The 20,745-nt window shown below is 41.2% G+C and overlaps 2 long non-coding RNA genes across 2 annotated transcripts; both read left to right on the top strand.

The window, feature by feature from the left end:
* The first annotated feature begins 594 nt into the window (after window positions 1-594).
* On the top strand, window positions 595-3,559 carry LOC133734835 (uncharacterized). The gene is made up of 3 exons (XR_009858605.1): window positions 595-1,334; window positions 1,888-1,966; window positions 2,997-3,559. It is a non-coding gene; the product is annotated as an uncharacterized LOC133734835 (long non-coding RNA).
* Window positions 3,560-7,230: 3,671 nt separating this feature from the next.
* On the top strand, window positions 7,231-9,879 carry LOC133727867 (uncharacterized). The gene is made up of 3 exons (XR_009855403.1): window positions 7,231-7,971; window positions 8,525-8,603; window positions 9,634-9,879. It is a non-coding gene; the product is annotated as an uncharacterized LOC133727867 (long non-coding RNA).
* Window positions 9,880-20,745: the final 10,866 nt, after the last annotated feature.

Raw genomic sequence — 20,745 nt, 5'->3', positions numbered from 1 at the left:
TCCCATTACATTAGAGTTTAGTGCTCTATATAAACTAGGCACCACCTTAAATCATAACGTTCTCTCAATAATCAGTACGTTCGAGAATTATCCCTTGTATACTTCAGGGGTAATTATCTCTTGTATAATTCAGTAGACTTTCGTGTATCTCTCATATACTTTGGTGGACTCTAAGTTTGTAATACCCGCAATTTTCCATTTCGTCTCGTGAAATTGTGCGAATTGATTAAAGTGCTTTTGCACGAATATTACCCGAAATAATTCAACTTTTTAAATTATCGAAGTTTCGAAATATTCGTTTTAACAAAAGCTCGAATTGTGCGATTCAAGAAAAATCGACTTTTCTACGTACGGAATTTGGGAAAAACTTCCTTCATAAAAGTTGTAGAGCTCGTCGATATGATCGCGTGCATATGTCGAACGAAATTTTTGGAGTTCGTACGATTATGTTACGAATTTTGGAAATATGAGATTCTTTTTATAATCTCTTTTCCTCGGATTCTCTTTTAGAAATTTCTTTTCCTTCCTTTTCCTTTTCCTTTTCCTTTCCTCCGGGTCTCCTTCCTTCTTTTTCTTTTTCTCTTTTTTTTTTCTTCTTTCTCTCTCTCGCTCGACCGAAACCGAAAACAGAGCAAAGGCTCTTCGGTCTCTCTCTACCTCCACCGGCCACCAAACGGCGTCGAACCACTTCCTTTTGCTTCGTCTCAGCCTTGCGCAGCTGCCAGAGGCAGCCTTGCACCGTGACACGGCCACCAGCGGCGGCGGGAAGCTCCGCCCGGTTTGAGCTCGTTTTGGAAACAAGCTTGATATCTCAAGCTACCGGTCACCAATCCTCACCAAAATCCATCCACAAGCTCGACTCAACTTCCTGAAACTCCCAGAAGCAGCCTCACACGGCGGCGTGGCCCGTAGCAGTGGCTGCAAGTCAAACCCAACCAAGAACGAGACCGGAGCTATCGATCAAGATATCTCGAGCTGTAGTGCATCGTTTTGATTGATTCTTTTTCCAGTGGGTTCCCCTTGATGTTATTAACAACTCTCTAGAAGGCATCGAGGCCTGAAATTGAAGCTTTGACGTCGAAATCGAGCCTTGCCGGATTCTGCAAAATTCTGGAATTTTTCCGACCACCGAAGCTTTCGATCGGTATATCTCGAGCTACAGACCATATTTTTCTGTGATTCTTGAACCAGTGAGTTCTTCTTGAGTTTCTTAACAACTCTTCAGAAGGAATCGAAGCCTTAAATTGACGTTTTTACGTCGAATTGGAGCTCGCCGTTTTCTGCAGTTTCTCGCCGGTTTCTGGAAAATTCCGGCCACCTTCATACTGTTCAAGGTAATTTTCGACCCCTTCCGGTCATTTTCAGACTTCGTGCTAGTTATGAAAGTTGTCAAGCATGATGAGAGGAAGAAGAGCAGCCCGGCCCCGACACCATTGGTGGTGGTCGGCGGCGGCTCTGCCACTAACTCCGGCGGCCCTTTCCGGCCACCTCCGGGGATCAAAAATATGGTTTCTGTACATTTTCAGATTCTATATTTCAATACGATCATTTCGATATATTATACGCAATTTTTGGATATCGTATGATTAAGTTATGAATTTTTAAGTTTAGATCGATTTCGATCGTTAGATTTGTGATCTGTGAAGTTAGGACCGTCAGATGGACTTGTAGTTTTGATATGATGATCTTATGACTGTCCCAGTGGCTTTGTGTGGTCATGGGCGAAGATCCGACCGTTGGATCTTCGTATAAATGCAAAACAGTGATTAGGAAGGCGATCCGTGAGGATCCGACCGTTGGATCATCATGTAATTTCAATCCGACCGTTGGATTGTCGTTTGATTATGTTTTTGAGTTATTGGCTAAGTTAAGGTCATGTTTGATTAGGTGACCGACGGTTTGATTTGGCGGACGATTCGTGAAATTGTATTTTGAGCTGTTAAGAAGACGCAGCAGGAATTTAGAGGTGAGTAAACCTCACGTGGTTCATATTACGAACCGAGTACCTTTAATTACTTTATTTTCTGTAGTAATTGTGTGAAAATATTTATGGAATAAATATTTGTTTTAAATCATATGGACTTGATCAACTACGGTCCATAGGTAAGTAAAATGATTTAATTATACAAAATGAATTTCATGATTTTCTTGTGTGAACTATAGTTGGTATTAGTGGTCATTCCTGAGTGGGTGATTACGTATATATATATATATATATTTACGTGATTATATGTGGAATGGTGTGACATTGAAGAGTGTGGAATTGTGATGATTTATTTATTATGGTTTGAAATTTGACTTATCATATTTATATGTGATGATCATGATTGATGAGTTCTTGTTAATATTCATGATTTACATTGGAGTATGTATAGAGTTGGAGAATGTAGGATTCTGAGGACGAGGTGTCCGAAGTTTGACGGTTATGGATAACCGGAGTGTTTGTGTACTGAGGACGGGGATGTCCAAAGTGCGACGGTTTATTATTAACCGAAGTTGTGTACTGAGGACGGGGATGTCCAAAGTGCGACGGTTTATTATTAACCGAAGTTGTGTACCGAGGACGGGGATGTCCAAAGTGCGACGGTTTATTATTAACCGAAGTATATGGTGCTGAGGATGGGGATGTCCAAAGCGCGACGGTTATAGTGTTAACCGAAGTATTTTTGCCGTTGCTTGACCCTAGGCCAAGGTGTCAGAGGTAACGAGGCAGTTAGAGCTCTAACGTGTTATTGGGATGGACCAGAGTGGTGTTATGTGGGTTGGGTGTTTGCAGGACCAGTGTGGTGTATTGTGATTTGAGGATTGTGAAAATGTATTCCTTGTGGTTTTCCATGAGTGGTTTGATGTCTCTTTGCAGACGTAATACTGTTGAATTTTACTTGAATTGTAATTTAATAAATCAACAGTTCTTTCTTGTTTACTCATACTGGCTGTAAAAAGCTTACCGGGTTTTGTGTTGTTGCAACTCCCGGTACACTATTCAAATTGTGTAGCGGGTAATCCTACAGGACAGGAGAACCAGGACGGTGATCGTGCGGTTAGAGCAATGGTTATCGTTTTATAGCAATTGTAATAGTGAGGCGAGTTAAGCTCATTTGAGCATTACAATTTGATTTGGTGGGAGTGTGCTGTAATAAATAACTTGAGGATTTGGGTTATTGTAAATTTGAGAGTTGTGAAGTGTGGTTGTTTGTGAGAAAAAAATTCAGGATGTTAGTTGTAATTTGTTATTATTCATGTTTCGGATTTGAATTGATTATTCAAAATTCGGGGCGTGACAGTTTGGTATCAGAGCGTAAGGTACATATTTGGTGATAATCAGTACTCCCCGAGTGATGGCCCGTCTGCAGCGGATCCCCATCATATACTCTTCGGTACTGGTATAATCATTGGGTATGTCTTAGTATGGGGTCTAGACAGCGTGTATGTCTGTAGGACGGTAGAGTTGTCTTCTAAGTTCGTATTAGAATAAGTTTAGTTTCCGCAGGTTGTAATCTTCGAGGAATAGAGACCTCTAGATTTAACTCTGATGAGTCGGTGAGATTTGTTTTATGGAAGTGAGGTCATTTTGGATGTTGAAGTGTTGGTTGAAGGCATGATGTTGACCTATGCACGTACCTAGTGTGGATACGAGTATGAATTGTTATAAATTTTGTCTTCTTAAGTTGGACGTACAGATGTTTGGATGGGATGTACGTATCAAGGATTAAATACCTTGTTTTGTAATGAGATGTCCTTGTGGAGTTTGTTAGTAGGGTTGAGGTTAGGGAAGAAATTATTGTGGTTACTTCTTCCTTGTGCTTGTAAGTTGTTAAGCAGGGTTTAAGGTGCGAGACAAGAATTTTATTTTGTGCTCGATGGCTAGAGATGAGAGACCATTGTTTTGGGTTGTCGTTGAGTATTATAATTCCTTCAGAATCAGGATTGTTGGTAGAATTGGAATTAGTAGTAGTTTTGATGATTCGGAATTTGAATTGAGTTCGCGAGATGTGTCTTATATACGTGGTTGATGTTGCTTGCATCATTTTGGAACGATACGTTACGATTCACTAGGAAAACTGGATGTGAAATTTATTCATTTGAACACCATGGATTGATGACCTGACCGTGACTTGTGATTATAGTTTTGTTCAAGTGAATGAAATTGAATTTTGTGTGCCTTTGGTGATTGATTTTAGGTGATATAGTTAAACACAAATTCGGATATTGACTTTAGTGACTTTGTTAGGTATCCATAGTGGTTCAAGTGAATTACTATGTGATATGGAGTTTGATTCGATTTCTGAATCGCTAAATGTTAGGGACTGAATTGTGGTGAGTTTTTGTTGAAGCAATTGATAGATGGAATTATCAAGATTCTATAAGAGTTGTAAGAGTAACTCTAAAGACGTGGGGTTTTCCTAGCTAACTCAGGAAGTGTTTAGCTTTATTAATCCCTAATTCTAGCGACGAAATTATTGTGTTTGGTTTGACTCAGAGGATACTAGCTTGACCTCTGTGTGACTTAATTGATTGCTAGGTTTAGAATGATTGTTTGTGATAAATCATTTTGAAAGATGTGTGCAGCAGAGTTCTCGATGGTTTTGAAAAGAGTATTGAGTGACCAAGGTTCGATCCTTGGTGTTGTTGTTGGTTAAACAAAAAGAAAAGAAAACATGCACACAATCTTATTGATTTTATATTACAAAAAGGGAAACGAGGACTATGCTATACTAAGCCTAGTCAGCAGCTCCGGATGGGTTGAGGCTGAGCTCAAGAGAAACGTTTGAGCCACTGTGGTAACCGCCTGAGCCACCAGAATAGTAACCAAAAGCGCTACCTTCCTCGGAAGTAGTCTTCGGGTTACCAAAGACGTCCTCGCCGTGCACGGGGAACAGAGGAAGAGTTTCAACCTCCTGGTGATCTCCTTCTTGTTGTTGCAGGGATGTTTGTCCTCCTGTTGTGCCAAAAGAGTTGTACTGGTATTAGTGTTGAAGTGTGAGGAAGAATATGAAACAAAATTTAAATCAAGAAATCCTTCATTACCAGTAGAATAGGTGGAACCAAAGTTGAGATCAATGGATCTACCATCATCAGTAGAACTAGTGGACCCAAAATTTATGTCAATGGATCCACCAGCTGGCCCAAAATTGATGTCGATGGATCCACCAACACCAGTAGAACCAGTGGACCCAAAATTGAGATCAATGGATCCACCAGTACCAGGAGAACTAGTTCCCATGGGCACTTGGGCAGCCTGATTACACCTCTTCATCTGCTTCTCTCGAGCCCTGACGTTCTGGAACCAAAAGTAAATGTTCTTGCCCTCAACATGTCCATACTGGTTCAGCTGGAGACAGATCTCGTGAATGTGCTCTGTAGTTGGGCACTTAAATCCCTTGTCGTAGTAAAGATCCTTGAGGATCCTTATTTGATCTGGAGTAGGAATCCACCTGGTACGGCTTCGCCAGAAATCCATGTTAGCACTACTTCCGGCTACTTGGGTGTTTCCTCCCTCCTCTGTTGGTTGCTGTTGTTGTAGTTCCATTTGTTGCGGGGTTTGTAGCTCCATTAGTTGCAGAGTTTGTGGTTCTTTAGTCATGGGGTGAGAGGATGAGAAAATCGAGGAATACATGGTTGAGTGTTGAGGGAGATTTTGTTGAAAGATTGAAGAATTGTGAAAGAAGGGCTAGAGATCTGAGATAGAAGGATTAAAGATTTCGGAGGAAAAGACTGGAGATTTGAGAAGAGAAAGGCTGAAGATTTGAGAGAGAATGGTTAAAACTCGGAAGAAAATTCTTTTCCTTTGGAGTGAACAGTCGCATCTCCAGAATGCACCTATTTATAGAACAAGGTGAGCAGATCTCCACCGTTGGATGGACGATTCCTGTGATTCATTCTACGCGTTGGATTAAAGTCGCCCTGAAACCCGGAAAAGTTGTTGGCGCGTGGAGAGCGTGTAAGGGGACCGAGGGAATCTCGAGGCGCTGTGGCAGACAGCTGTAGCCGAAAGCAGATTTGACTGCCGTAAATCACGGAAGGGATAAGCCGTGACACAAGTGGGCCGTACTTGGGCCTGTCTTGGATCAAGGCATCACTGTAGCTGTGGGTGGAGGCCTGATGGGCCGAGTTTCAGAAACAGTTTTGGACATGATGGGCCGAGTTTCTGAAACAGTTTTGGATGAGTTGGGCCGGATTTCTGTAACAGTTTTGGATACGTTGGGCTGGGTTTCTGCAACAGTCTTGGATGTTTTGGGCCGAATTGTTGAAACAGTTGAAACAGTTGGTTTAAATAAAAGGATTGGTATGGATAATAACGTGAGCAGCCGTGCTCGAGTGGTTGAGTGTAAAGTTCGTGTACAAGAGGTCTGAGGTTCGAACCTCGCCTCTCGTTTATTTTTATTATGTTCGTTTAAGACATAATAAGTTTAACGTTTGTACACATTATATTAAGCATAGCTTGTGCTCCAGTGGTTGGGAGCGAAGCATTGGTTTAGGGGGTCTGGAGTTCGAGACTTGCCTCCACTTATATTTTATTTATGTCGCTTATGACATAATAAATATAACAAGTGAGCATATATTAATGAAAGCAGTTCTTGCTTCAGTGGTTGGGAGCAAGACCTTCGTGTTTGAGGTCAGGAGTTCGAAACTTACCTCTTACATTATTTTTGGAATCTTGTATATACTCAGTATACGGACGTATTTTTATACGTAGAGCAGTAGTTTCGAAAATTTCTACAGTTTATTCTGTATAAACTACAGAAAACTTTAAATCGGGAGAAATGGACTCGCGATTAAATTTCGGGACGAAATTTCTTTAAGGAGGGTAGATTGTAATACCCGCAATTTTCCATTTCGTCTCGTGAAATTGTGCGAATTGATTAAAGTGCTTTTGCACGAATATTACCCGAAATAATTCAACTTTTTGAATTATCGAAGTTTCGAAATATTCGTTTTAACAAAAGCTCGAATTGTGCGATTCAAGAAAAATCGACTTTTCTACGTACGGAATTTGGGAAAAACTTCCTTCATAAAAGTTGTAGAGCTCGTCGATATGATCGCGTGCATATGTCGAACGAAATTTTTGGAGTTCGTACGATTATGTTACGAATTTTGGAAATATGAGATTCTTTTTATAATCTCTTTTCCTCGGATTCTCTTTTAGAAATTTCTTTTCCTTCCTTTTCCTTTTCCTTTTCCTTTCCTCCGGGTCTCCTTCCTTCTTTTTCTTTTTCTCTTTTTTTTTTCTTCTTTCTCTCTCTCGCTCGACCGAAACCGAAAACAGAGCAAAGGCTCTTCGGTCTCTCTCTACCTCCACCGGCCACCAAACGGCGTCGAACCACTTCCTTTTGCTTCGTCTCAGCCTTGCGCAGCTGCCAGAGGCAGCCTTGCACCGTGACACGGCCACCAGCGGCGGCGGGAAGCTCCGCCCGGTTTGAGCTCGTTTTGGAAACAAGCTTGATATCTCAAGCTACCGGTCACCAATCCTCACCAAAATCCATCCACAAGCTCGACTCAACTTCCTGAAACTCCCAGAAGCAGCCTCACACGGCGGCGTGGCCCGTAGCAGTGGCTGCAAGTCAAACCCAACCAAGAACGAGACCGGAGCTATCGATCAAGATATCTCGAGCTGTAGTGCATCGTTTTGATTGATTCTTTTTCCAGTGGGTTCCCCTTGATGTTATTAACAACTCTCTAGAAGGCATCGAGGCCTGAAATTGAAGCTTTGACGTCGAAATCGAGCCTTGCCGGATTCTGCAAAATTCTGGAATTTTTCCGACCACCGAAGCTTTCGATCGGTATATCTCGAGCTACAGACCATATTTTTCTGTGATTCTTGAACCAGTGAGTTCTTCTTGAGTTTCTTAACAACTCTTCAGAAGGAATCGAAGCCTTAAATTGACGTTTTTACGTCGAATTGGAGCTCGCCGTTTTCTGCAGTTTCTCGCCGGTTTCTGGAAAATTCCGGCCACCTTCATACTGTTCAAGGTAATTTTCGACCCCTTCCGGTCATTTTCAGACTTCGTGCTAGTTATGAAAGTTGTCAAGCATGATGAGAGGAAGAAGAGCAGCCCGGCCCCGACACCATTGGTGGTGGTCGGCGGCGGCTCTGCCACTAACTCCGGCGGCCCTTTCCGGCCACCTCCGGGGATCAAAAATATGGTTTCTGTACATTTTCAGATTCTATATTTCAATACGATCATTTCGATATATTATACGCAATTTTTGGATATCGTATGATTAAGTTATGAATTTTTAAGTTTAGATCGATTTCGATCGTTAGATTTGTGATCTGTGAAGTTAGGACCGTCAGATGGACTTGTAGTTTTGATATGATGATCTTATGACTGTCCCAGTGGCTTTGTGTGGTCATGGGCGAAGATCCGACCGTTGGATCTTCGTATAAATGCAAAACAGTGATTAGGAAGGCGATCCGTGAGGATCCGACCGTTGGATCATCATGTAATTTCAATCCGACCGTTGGATTGTCGTTTGATTATGTTTTTGAGTTATTGGCTAAGTTAAGGTCATGTTTGATTAGGTGACCGACGGTTTGATTTGGCGGACGATTCGTGAAATTGTATTTTGAGCTGTTAAGAAGACGCAGCAGGAATTTAGAGGTGAGTAAACCTCACGTGGTTCATATTACGAACCGAGTACCTTTAATTACTTTATTTTCTGTAGTAATTGTGTGAAAATATTTATGGAATAAATATTTGTTTTAAATCATATGGACTTGATCAACTACGGTCCATAGGTAAGTAAAATGATTTAATTATACAAAATGAATTTCATGATTTTCTTGTGTGAACTATAGTTGGTATTAGTGGTCATTCCTGAGTGGGTGATTACGTATATATATATATATATATTTACGTGATTATATGTGGAATGGTGTGACATTGAAGAGTGTGGAATTGTGATGATTTATTTATTATGGTTTGAAATTTGACTTATCATATTTATATGTGATGATCATGATTGATGAGTTCTTGTTAATATTCATGATTTACATTGGAGTATGTATAGAGTTGGAGAATGTAGGATTCTGAGGACGAGGTGTCCGAAGTTTGACGGTTATGGATAACCGGAGTGTTTGTGTACTGAGGACGGGGATGTCCAAAGTGCGACGGTTTATTATTAACCGAAGTTGTGTACTGAGGACGGGGATGTCCAAAGTGCGACGGTTTATTATTAACCGAAGTTGTGTACCGAGGACGGGGATGTCCAAAGTGCGACGGTTTATTATTAACCGAAGTATATGGTGCTGAGGATGGGGATGTCCAAAGCGCGACGGTTATAGTGTTAACCGAAGTATTTTTGCCGTTGCTTGACCCTAGGCCAAGGTGTCAGAGGTAACGAGGCAGTTAGAGCTCTAACGTGTTATTGGGATGGACCAGAGTGGTGTTATGTGGGTTGGGTGTTTGCAGGACCAGTGTGGTGTATTGTGATTTGAGGATTGTGAAAATGTATTCCTTGTGGTTTTCCATGAGTGGTTTGATGTCTCTTTGCAGACGTAATACTGTTGAATTTTACTTGAATTGTAATTTAATAAATCAACAGTTCTTTCTTGTTTACTCATACTGGCTGTAAAAAGCTTACCGGGTTTTGTGTTGTTGCAACTCCCGGTACACTATTCAAATTGTGTAGCGGGTAATCCTACAGGACAGGAGAACCAGGACGGTGATCGTGCGGTTAGAGCAATGGTTATCGTTTTATAGCAATTGTAATAGTGAGGCGAGTTAAGCTCATTTGAGCATTACAATTTGATTTGGTGGGAGTGTGCTGTAATAAATAACTTGAGGATTTGGGTTATTGTAAATTTGAGAGTTGTGAAGTGTGGTTGTTTGTGAGAAAAAAATTCAGGATGTTAGTTGTAATTTGTTATTATTCATGTTTCGGATTTGAATTGATTATTCAAAATTCGGGGCGTGACAAAGTTTGATAGTTCATTAAGCTAGTGACGTGTTCTCAAATTTCCTGCTTTCTGATCCTTCCGAAGAGTATTTTGAAGCCCCACAACCCATCTTGGATCTGTCAAAAGGATAAAATTCTCTAACATTAGTAGAGTATTCGAGCTAGCCACAAGTTCGTACTCACGACGTATTTTAAATGCACAAGGTCAATAACAAGAAGGAAGAAGACGAAGTGTGAAAGATTGACCTTCTACAAACACGGAGTATTAGAGGGAATTGTACGTTTAAGGTGGTGCTCACTGCTTAGTTATATAGAAAGGAAAAAAAAAAATATATTCCTTGTAGTACGTCTAAGAAAGGAAAGAAAAATATAGTCCTAAACTAATTAACCCTCAACATACGAGGAGGGGAAAACCAAAAGAGGAAATTAAACACGAAAGATTTGTCAATATATAATTGATAACTGCCTGATTCCTTTTTTTTTTTGGTCAAATGATACTTCATTAAACAGCCCAAGGCTGGAGAGACAACACAAAGCCAAGCCGAAAGCAAAGCCGAAAGAGAAAAGAACCCAAGTCCAGCCCAGAAAGAGGACGACAAGGAACATAAAGAAACAAAAGAAACTGGATAAACCAGAAACGCAGCATACAGGAACTAAAAAACAAGGAAAAAAAAGAACCAAGCTCCCCAAACTCAAAAATGGAGCTGCCGAAGAGAAATAAAGCAACCAAGACCTCGGCTGAGTCAAGGGCGCTCAAATTCCGGGCTAGAAGGCGGAGGGCATGGTAAACCATCACGAGAAAGAACAAAAACCAGGGAAGAAGGAGGACGATCAATCCAAACCTCCGGGCACTTCTTCCGCACAACTAGCGAGGCCACCAAGTCGGCAGCAGAATTCGCTTCTCTGGGAATCCAAAACCAAGCACACCTTTGAACCAAGGTAAAATCATTCCTGATTTTTGAGATAATAGGAGCAATTTTCCAATGGCAAATGCTTGAATTATTGATGGAATCCACTAATGACTTTGAATCAGATTCAAGGAGAATGGGGACATGAGGGATGCGCTTCGTCAACTCCACCGCTGCCAAAGCAGCTCTAGCTTCAGCCTCCAGGGAGGAGCCAGACAAACAAACCCGCGTAGAGCCATCGATAAGGGAGCCATGACTGTCCCTAGCTAAAGCGCAAACACCAGTAAGGTTTGTCTCCTTAACCCAAGCAGCATCGATATTGATCTTAACATGTCCAGGTGGGGGGGGGTTCCAGGAATGAGGGTGGTGAGAATTTGGAGTGATGGTTCTGATTTGTGGGCGAAGATGAAAGCGGAGGTTGTGATGGGGAATGGGGTGTGGAGTAGCATTAGGAGCGGAGGTTGGGTTTGGTGAATGGGAGGCTATAATTTGGGGATGATGATGGAGGTTCGGATTTTGTGGAGGGAGAGCCAAATGCTGAGGGTAGGGGGTTTGAATATGGTTGAAGTGACTGTGAGATGATAATGGAGGGGCCAGGTTTGGATGAGGAGCTTGGACTGCTCCCGTATGAGTGGTGCTATCAGTAATAGAAAGGGGAGACAGGGAAGTGGGGAGATGATACGAAGAAGAAGGGGGAAAAGCAATACGTACCTGAGCATGATGAGTTTCTGTTGGAAGTTCAATCACAGGACTGACATTGTGGTGTTTGCAGGTTATATATTCAAAAGCAGCCGAACCCGCCTTTCTTGCAACAGAGATTGGATCAACAGGGATTGCGTCATACACAAAGGCATTCCTAGCCTTCCAGATTTCCCAAAGAAGGTAGGCAACTTTAGTAAGGAATTCAGCGTTGATTGTTTTACAGCCACCCGTTAGGGGAATGATTTTCTCAAACCAACTATCAATATTATCAATGGACTGTAGATTGACTTTATAGTGTAGCTCAGAAACAAACCAAGCACACACTGCACCTGAACATTGGAGGAAGATGTGCTCAATAGATTCTGGATGCAACTCACACACCGGGCACAATGGGGTTGGGGTAGCTTTCCTTCGATGTAGATTCTGAAAGGAAGGAAGAGCGTTTACCAACATCCTCCAAATAAAAACCTTGATTTTAGGAGAAGCCTCGATATTCCATATTGCCTTCCAAACCAAAGTGTTCACTCTATGTGAAGAGTGAGCATGCTGAGAGGTGGGTACCACATTAAGGGTGTGAATGTAGTGATAACCGGATTTGACCGTGAATTCTCCATTTTTTGTGATAGGCCAAACAACTCTGTCGACAAAGGATTGATCCCCAATAACAATTTGCTCAATCTGATTGCATTCCTCAATAGAAATTAAGTCCTGAATCTGATTAAGGCACCAGCTATGAGAGTTCCAATCAATAATGTCTTTCACTTTATGTGGTCTAGAATGATCAACAGGAAGGGTAGGCCTTAAGAAACCTGAACCAGGCCCTGTAATCCACCGATCTGCCCAAATATCAACAGTCTCTCCATTCCCAACTTGCCACCTTGCCCCATCAACAATAAGAGCTTTGCCATCCAAAAGGCTGCTCCAAGCCCATGAAGCACGAGAACCCTTGCCAGCATGTAAAATATCTGAGTTAGGATAGTACAGACCCTTAAGTATTAGAGCACACAACGAGTTAGGGTCTGAATGAATCCGCCATACTTGTTTAGCAAGAAGAGATGTGTTAAACTCGCTCAAGTTCCTAAACCCCAGTCCACCACAGTCCTTAGGCTGACCCAAAAATTGCCAGCTTCTCCAATGAATTTTAGACTCATGCTTCTTCTGCCCCCACCAGAAATTTGCCAGTAAAGCATCCAATTCCCTGCAGAGGGTGATTGGGAATTTAAAGCAGTGCATAGGAAAGGTTGGGACAGCCTGTGCTACTGATTTGATAAGAGTTTCACGCCCCGCTATAGATAAGGTACAAAATTTCCAGCTCTGAATCTTATCAGAAAGTCTCGCCTTGATGAAAGAAAGGGAAGCTTTCTTTGATCTTCCCCAAATAGTAGGAAGTCCCAAATAACGACCAGGGTTCATAGTAGCAGGAACACCAAGGATTTCACACAGCTCGGACACCTTTGTGTTAGACATGTTAGGAGTGCAGTACAAGGTAGATTTATTTGAGTTAACCAACTGTCCAGAAGCTAAGCAGTAGACATCAATAATTCTCATAATCTCTAAACAATTAGCAGCATTAGCTTTGAGAAAAAAGAGAGAATCATCAGCAAAGAAAAGGTGAGAGAGTAAAGGTCCTTGATGGCTGAGTTTGATACCTTGGAGAGATCCAACCTCACAAGCTCGCTGAATAAGAGAAGAGAAAACTTCCGATATAAAAAGGAATAGGTATGGAGAAATTGGATCACCCTGTCTTAGCCCTCTTGAGGGCTTGAAATAACTGCCAACTTTCCCATTAAGAGTCACAGAAAATGACACCGACTTAACACAAGCCATAATCAGTTTGACAAAACGAGTACCAAAGCCCATTCTTGTGAGAACCTCTTGTAAAAAATCCCACTCCACCCTATCATAAGCCTTGCTCATATCAAGCTTCAAGGCTAACTCCTCAATGCCATCCTTCTTTCTGAGCTTCAAATAATGGAAAGCCTCATGAGCCACAAGAATATTATCTTGGATTTGACGACCCGGAACAAAGGCAGATTGAAATGGGGAAATGATAGTAGGCAGGAACTCCTTCAACCTATTAGCCAACATCTTGGAAAGGATCTTGTAGGAGTAATTACAGAGGCTAATAGGGCGAAATTGATCAACTTTTTCTGGACAAGGAACCTTAGGAATGAGAACAATGTTGGTTCGGTTAAGCTGCGAAAGAATCTCAGCAGAATCAAAAAATTCCCTTGCTGTGTCATTCATAGTATCATTAATGATACTCCAAAACTTATGAAAAAACACGCCATGGAACCCATCAGGGCCTGGTGCTTTCTCAGCCCCCATTTGGAAAGCTGCCCCCTTAATTTCTTCTATGGAGAAAGGACGCGAGAGGGAATGGTTCATCTCGGAGCTGATCACCGGGCTTACTGCATTTAATGCCTCATCCCACTCTCTTTCCCCTGAGCTTTGAAAGATATCCTTGAAATAATGTTCAATTTCAGACCTGATAGTGCTCTCTCTGTCTAACCAGGTATCATGGTTAGATTTCAATTTGAGGACCCTGTTGCGTTGCCTACGCTGAATGGTTGTCAAGTGGAAAAATTTGGTGTTTGAGTCTCCTGCTTTGAGCCAATTGATCCTTGACCTTTGTGTCCAGTACCTTTCCTCCTTGTTCCACCGATCATTTACTTCCCGAATAATAAAGTTCTCTCTGTTGCGATCATGATCAGATGAGGAATCTTGAATCTCACGTAACTCTTCTAGGTGCAAGTTGATAGCTGTACGGTTATTAGAAAATTTGGCCCTGCTCCAGTTGGTTAAGTTATGGCTACATCTTGCACTTCTAGAAACCCATTGGGCTGCACCAGTTTCATTGTTTTCATCCCACCACGACTTTTCGACAACATCTTTACATGCTGGGTCATCAGCCCACATAGGTTCAAACTTGAACAGTTTGGGTCCACGAACCACAGGAGGATCAGAGTCAAATATTAAAGGGCAATGATCTGAACCCAACCTGGGATAGTTGAGGACGGTAGAAGCTGGCCACATTTCTAACCATTTTGTGTTCACAACCCCCCTGTCAAGTTTGATCTTGATTAAGCCACCACCCGGCCAATTGTTGCTCCATGTTAGTTTCTGTCCTTTTGAGGGGAGCTCAATAAGATCATTAGCATCCATGAAGTCTCTTAAGAATCGTCTCTTTCCTGGGTTCCAAGGGTTTCCACCCTCTTTTTCATGAGGCCAGAGAAACTCATTAAAATCCCCAGCACAAAGCCAAGGAAGATCAATAGAACCTGCCAGATTGTTGCAACTATTCCAGAAAGCTGGCCTTGAACTCTTATTTGGCGGACCATAAAACCAAGAGAAGCGAACAAGAGAGTCATCCCCTTTAAACTGAACAATAGTGTCAATGAGATATTTGGATTTAGAGAGAATTTGAACTGATACCGTATCATTCCACCGTAGAGCCAGGCCTCCAGCTGTTCTGAATGGTTTGACAGTGGTACCATGGGAAAACTTGCATTCCTGTCTCAACTTCATAATCTCCTTATTTTTCATCCGAGTTTCGGAAAGAAAAATAATGGATGGGCGAAATTTCCTTATTAGCTCCTTTAGAGCTTGCTTTGTCATGGATCGCCCCAATCCATGACAATTCCAACTGAGTTGTATCATTGTGGACTTGTGGCTGTAGGCCAGCCACCACTACCTTCAACGCATTGGCTCGTTGAACTGCCATTGTCAACATTCTCCGTCAGTCCACTCCTTGCAGTCTGCCGATTAGTAAACTTTCTTATCTTTCTTGGTTTAGGAACTGGTGAGGGATCAACTTGCAGGGGCCTTTTTGATTGGCCCCCATGATAGCAAATATTTGAGTTATCACAAATGGTGTCTGGGCTTTGTGTGGGAATAGGGTGGGTGGTGGTAAAAGATTTTGAGAAAAGAGTGGCCAATACATGTGCTTTTTCAGCATGATTAGCCCCATGTGTGGGAAACTCAAGGACATCTGGGCCATTAATAGAAAGAGGACTAAAACCAGGGGGTGGGCCTGAAAGGTGGCTGAGGGTTGGATTTGCAGGTGGAAGATTAATGGGGAGGTTTGATTGTCCCAATGGGACTGGATAGTTGCAATCCAATTGGTTGCCCGCGGTGGTATGGATATTTTCGTCAGAGATTTGGAGTGTTTGTCTGACAAAAGGGGCTGTATGATGGGGGGACTGAGCATTGACATGACTAGAGGAGGGTCCTTGGGGCTCTAAATTTTGTCTCATTGGTTGACTTTGCAAGGGTAAAATAGCCTGACCTGGAAATCTTCTTCTTGGCCGCTGAGAACTTGCCGGAATTTGGGTATGACCATTTCTGTTCTGTCTCCGGGGTGGTATAGCTCTCATCCATTCCCCATATTCATTGTCTGGATTCTCAGGGTCAGGACCAATTGGACAGGGTCTTCTTGATGAGTCTGAGTGCCCCAATCTTCCACAAATAAAGCAGAAGTCAGAGATGTTCTCATACGAGAAACTTACCCATTTCATTGATCCATCTTCTCTTGGTAATTGATATCCAGTGGGTAGAGGATCTCTAGCATCCACCATAATCCTAACACGAAGATAGCTATAGGTACCTTCTTCACTTTCTAGTGGGTCATCCATCTTGATAAAGACTCCAAACTTTTCAACCATCTCGCTCACATTCTCCACATCAAACATATAGGGGGGAATTCCCCTGATCTGAACCCAGAAAGTGATCTGGTTGCAAGGTAGCTCTTCTATAGCCAAGTTTTCTGGCCACTTCTGAAAATGGACAGAATATCGCATGATGGACCAGGGTGAACCTTCCAGAATGGCCATAGCAGCATCCTCATCTTCAACTGTGACAGAAAACATTTTGTCATTGAGATCTCTCTCATTGCTAGCCGTCACACCAATCTTCCCAAACCTGGAAAGAACAGTCTTGATCGTGTTGCAAATGGCTGGCTTGTTTGGTATTTTATCTGCAAAAAACACAGCATTCAGCCTGATCTTTCTATCTAAATCTCGCAAAGAGAGTTTCTTCCTCATCTGCACTACCAAGTACTCCTCAGATTTCTGTGTTTCCTCCATATCTTCAGAACAAGACCAGCCGGCTAGAATGAGGAGCAGGAATAGTAGTAGTGTTTGGGTAGTAAAGAAATGGTTTGGATATTTTGAAGAGGAGCTGTGGTACTTTTGTATGGGGTTATACATTGCAGAGTTGGTTGAGAAATAAATGCTTGATGAGATTGAACAGGAGCCTGGGTTCAGCAAAAGAGATGATTTGAGTTGTTCAGACAGGAGCAATTAATACAACCAGAGGGACTAGAACCTTAGCATGTCAAGAAGAAAGAGACGAGATATATGCCAGACTAAAAGAACCTGGGGGTGGGGGTGGGTGTGGGTGAATTGAATGAAGCTCAGACCAGAAATGAAGGAACTTGGAGGTAGGTGTAAATGAACTGAAAGAGAATGATGAAAGGTAGTTGGGGAGTTTGTTAACAGCAAGAAGAGACTGAGACAAAGCTCAGAGCACTACGATGAAACGTAGAGAGTTCTCACAAGGAGAAAGCCACGGAATATAACTGCCTGATTCCTAGTCTTATTATTATTATTATTATTTTATTATTATTTTTTTGTTGTTGTTGAGATGAGTAGTCTTATTATTGAATAGATATTGTCCAAAGGGAAAAATAATCCTTAAAAGGAAAGCAAAATATAATAAGAAATCTTAAATAATTAATCCTCAACATACGAGGAGGGGAAAACCAGTATAGGAAATTATTTTTTTTGAATCAGGTCCACGGGGAGAAAATATAACAGCACCACCGTCGATCGACCACCATCACCGCCATCAGAACGAGGAGTCTACCTTGACGCGGCCAAACGAGCAGAGCTGATGCACCGCCAACGCCGCTTGGAAACAGCCCCGCCCACGCGCGCCAACCTAAGGGCCCAGCCATAGGACTCATTACCCGTCCGACAGCACCGTCATGATAGCAGCGCGACCAAGGTCAACACTTCTGCCGGTCGGAGTGCCACCGGACGAGTGGTGAATTTTCCGCCCCACCTCAGTCTTAGTTTCTCGAGAGAGGGAGAGAGAGTTTTAGGGTTTTGGTATTGACCAATGTAGGAATTTTTTATTTTTTATTTTTTGAGAATAAGCCAGTATAGGAAATTAAACACGAAAGATTTGAGAATAATTGATCCGATTATAATTCCCTGATTCCTAGTCTGATTAATCAACTGTCTAAAAGGGGAAATAATAAACAAGAAATTCATAGTTTGATTTAGTTTGCCACTCCTAATTGGATAGTCTCTGATTAATCAACTGTCCAAAAGGGGAAATAATAAACAAGAAATTCATAGTTTGATTTAGTTTCCCACTTCTAATTGGATAGTCTTTTTTTATTATTATTAACTCTCTCTCTCACACACACACATATATAAACCTGCCCAGGCTCTCCAATACGGCGTAAAACCAACCTCTGTAATCTTTCAGGCTTTCTTTTTTTTTCCGACTTTGTGTGAAATTAAGTCGGAAAAAAAAGAAAGCTCCCAGTGAACTTTGGACTTTTATTTCAGGGGTCATGGGGTTCTCCTTGTGTTCAGACGAAGAAAAGGTTTATTTCTTTATGTCTTTATTTTTAATTTACGCTCTCCTTCTCAACACTAAACCCAAGGTCTAACCTAAAACCCAATGGTTCTCTTTTTTCACCCAGCCACAGTTGCCATGAGTACCAATCTAGTTGACGAGGACCTGAACCTTGGACTCCTCCATGAAGCTGACCAGAAGGAAGAACAGTATGAAGCATCTATCTCTCCTATTCGTATGTTTTCATCCAAAACTCTTTTTTGCCGTTGTTTCTTGAAGCATAGATCTTATGTATCGTGTTATATTTTTTATTTTTGCGTTTTTGACCAATAAGAAGTGAATTTTTGTTCATCCAAATTTTGAAAAAATATATTTTCCTTTTAGTCCATTTAATGGACTGGATACTTGAGTAAATGGAAAAATATGTTTTATTGTGGTGACATGGCGGCAACATAGTATGTTTTATTGTTTGGATGTAGGAAAAAAAGTCAAAACACTGAAATTTATTATTGGACAATTCCCATCCGTGTGTATGGTCGTAATATGAGCCTAATTATGTGAGCTATTTGTTGCCTTGAGATGTCATTCGTCTCACATAAACATGAGTGAAGTTTATAAAACTACGTACCCAGAAAATCTATGTGCTTCATTGTAAGTGAAAACTGTGAAATCCTTGGTGAGATTTGGAGCTGAAGATGATTTTCATGTGTCTATAGAATTTGGAGCTATTTGGATAGTAAAAGTTTAATGAAGACATGCTAAAAAAGAAATGTAGTGATATATAAAATTTTTTATTTGATAATTTACAATTGGAAGTTTTTTATTTGGATTGGAATATGAATATATATATATATATATATATATATATATATATATATATATATATATATATATATATATATATATATATTATTAATTAAATGGGCAGATATTGACATGAAGGGTGATTTTCTTTTTCTTTTGTATTCAGCAATGGAGCAGCAAAAAGGTACCAATTAAGGCAGAAGTAACTCCAATCTGCCCTGATACACCTGCACTTGTGGTAGAACAAGTCAAAAAAGATGACTACGTTTTTTGTCAACATTGTTCTAAGATCGGTGACCATAAAACTGCAATGTGCCCCAGTCAACTGAAGGGAGGTTTAATGATTTGCAGCGTTTGCCGTGACTTTTATCCGTGTAAAAATCAGGAAGAGCATGGCAATTAACAAAGCAGAGGACTACATTTCTTGTCGACATTGTTATACGATTGGTGACCATAAAACTGCAATGTGCCCAAATAAACAGAAGAAACGTGTAATGGTTTGCTGCGTTTGCCGCGACCTCTATCCCTGTAAAAATCAGGAAGAGCATGGCAACAATGGAGTTGAAGTAAACAATTTTTGTTATCGTTGTTGTAGGAATGGCCACTTGCCTCAAGAGTGCACAGAGGATTATGATCCAACTTTAACCTTGAACGAGTGAATGATGCAGTTGTAACTTTTGATGCACATGAACTCCTTTGCTCATAGGCCATCAGAGTCAATACTACAGGTCGATTGTTTTGAATTTCACAGTTAGTTCGTATGGAACTTCCCAACCAATTACACAACTGTAGTTTTCTTCAATTTCAAGTCTGCAATTTATTTTTGTTTTTTTTGTTTTTTTGAAATGTTTATTTTTGGTTTTCTATTTTGTTAAGTTGTTCGTCTACTTTTTTTTTTTTTCATAAAAATTGAGTTGTTTGTCTTGAATGTACATGCATGAATGGAGATTTAATCATTAAATCACTACATGGAGTTTCTGACTGTTTACTTTGCTAGCTTAAACTGCACGCATGCTAGCAACGGCGACTATTTAGCTTCCTGTGGTTATACAACACGCTACATTCCAGTTATAAAGAAGAGTAAAGCATGCATTTGTACTCCTACTAGTGACCAGCTGCAATTAATTTGGAATTTATTTTGTTCTTTCTAGAGCCCTGCTCCCATGCTGTTTCTACTTTCTACGTATCATATTTCAGAGTAATTTTCATTTGAAAGAAAATAATCATTTGACAAACCAAGAGTTGAATCAAGCCCTAATATATAGGAGGAGTCCTCATGCCACCATGACGGCGTTGCTCGGGGATCTCTCATGGGAGTCATAGGAGTTCTCATGCCACCCATTTATTGGGCTATTGGCGTTGCTCGGGGATCTCTTCTGGGAGTCATCATGTAAGGGGTTGCTCGATCTCTCATGTGAGTCCTCGTGTACATGCAGCATTGGGGTCCCACACAACCAGAGTGATATGGTGATATTTGCGAGAATATATCTGATAGCTTTGTAAAGAAAATCAAGAAAAGGGAGAAAAATAGTGACTGGTATTAGAAAATGATGATTCGTACTATGAGGGAGCTCAGATACAGCTATTTATAGTTTTATACTAGAGCTAGGATGTACAGATTGATGACACGTGGTTTGGAATCAATGTCCAGTATGAGACATGAACTAGCTAGATTAATATTTGATGTGGGATATTGATACTGCTAACACCCCCCCACCCCCCCCTCAGCTTGATGAATGGATACAATCTTCAAGCTGACATAGAGTGTAATACCCCGAAAAATCCAAATTAAATTCCGTGGATTTTTTAGAAATGATTTCACGATAGTGGGAGCGAGTACGAG

Source organism: Rosa rugosa, chromosome 2 (genome assembly GCF_958449725.1).
Source record: "Rosa rugosa chromosome 2, drRosRugo1.1, whole genome shotgun sequence".
NCBI lineage: Eukaryota > Viridiplantae > Streptophyta > Magnoliopsida > Rosales > Rosaceae > Rosa > Rosa rugosa.
The sequence above is the reverse complement of the archived record's forward strand: the minus strand, read 5'-3'. Positions and strand labels throughout refer to the sequence as shown.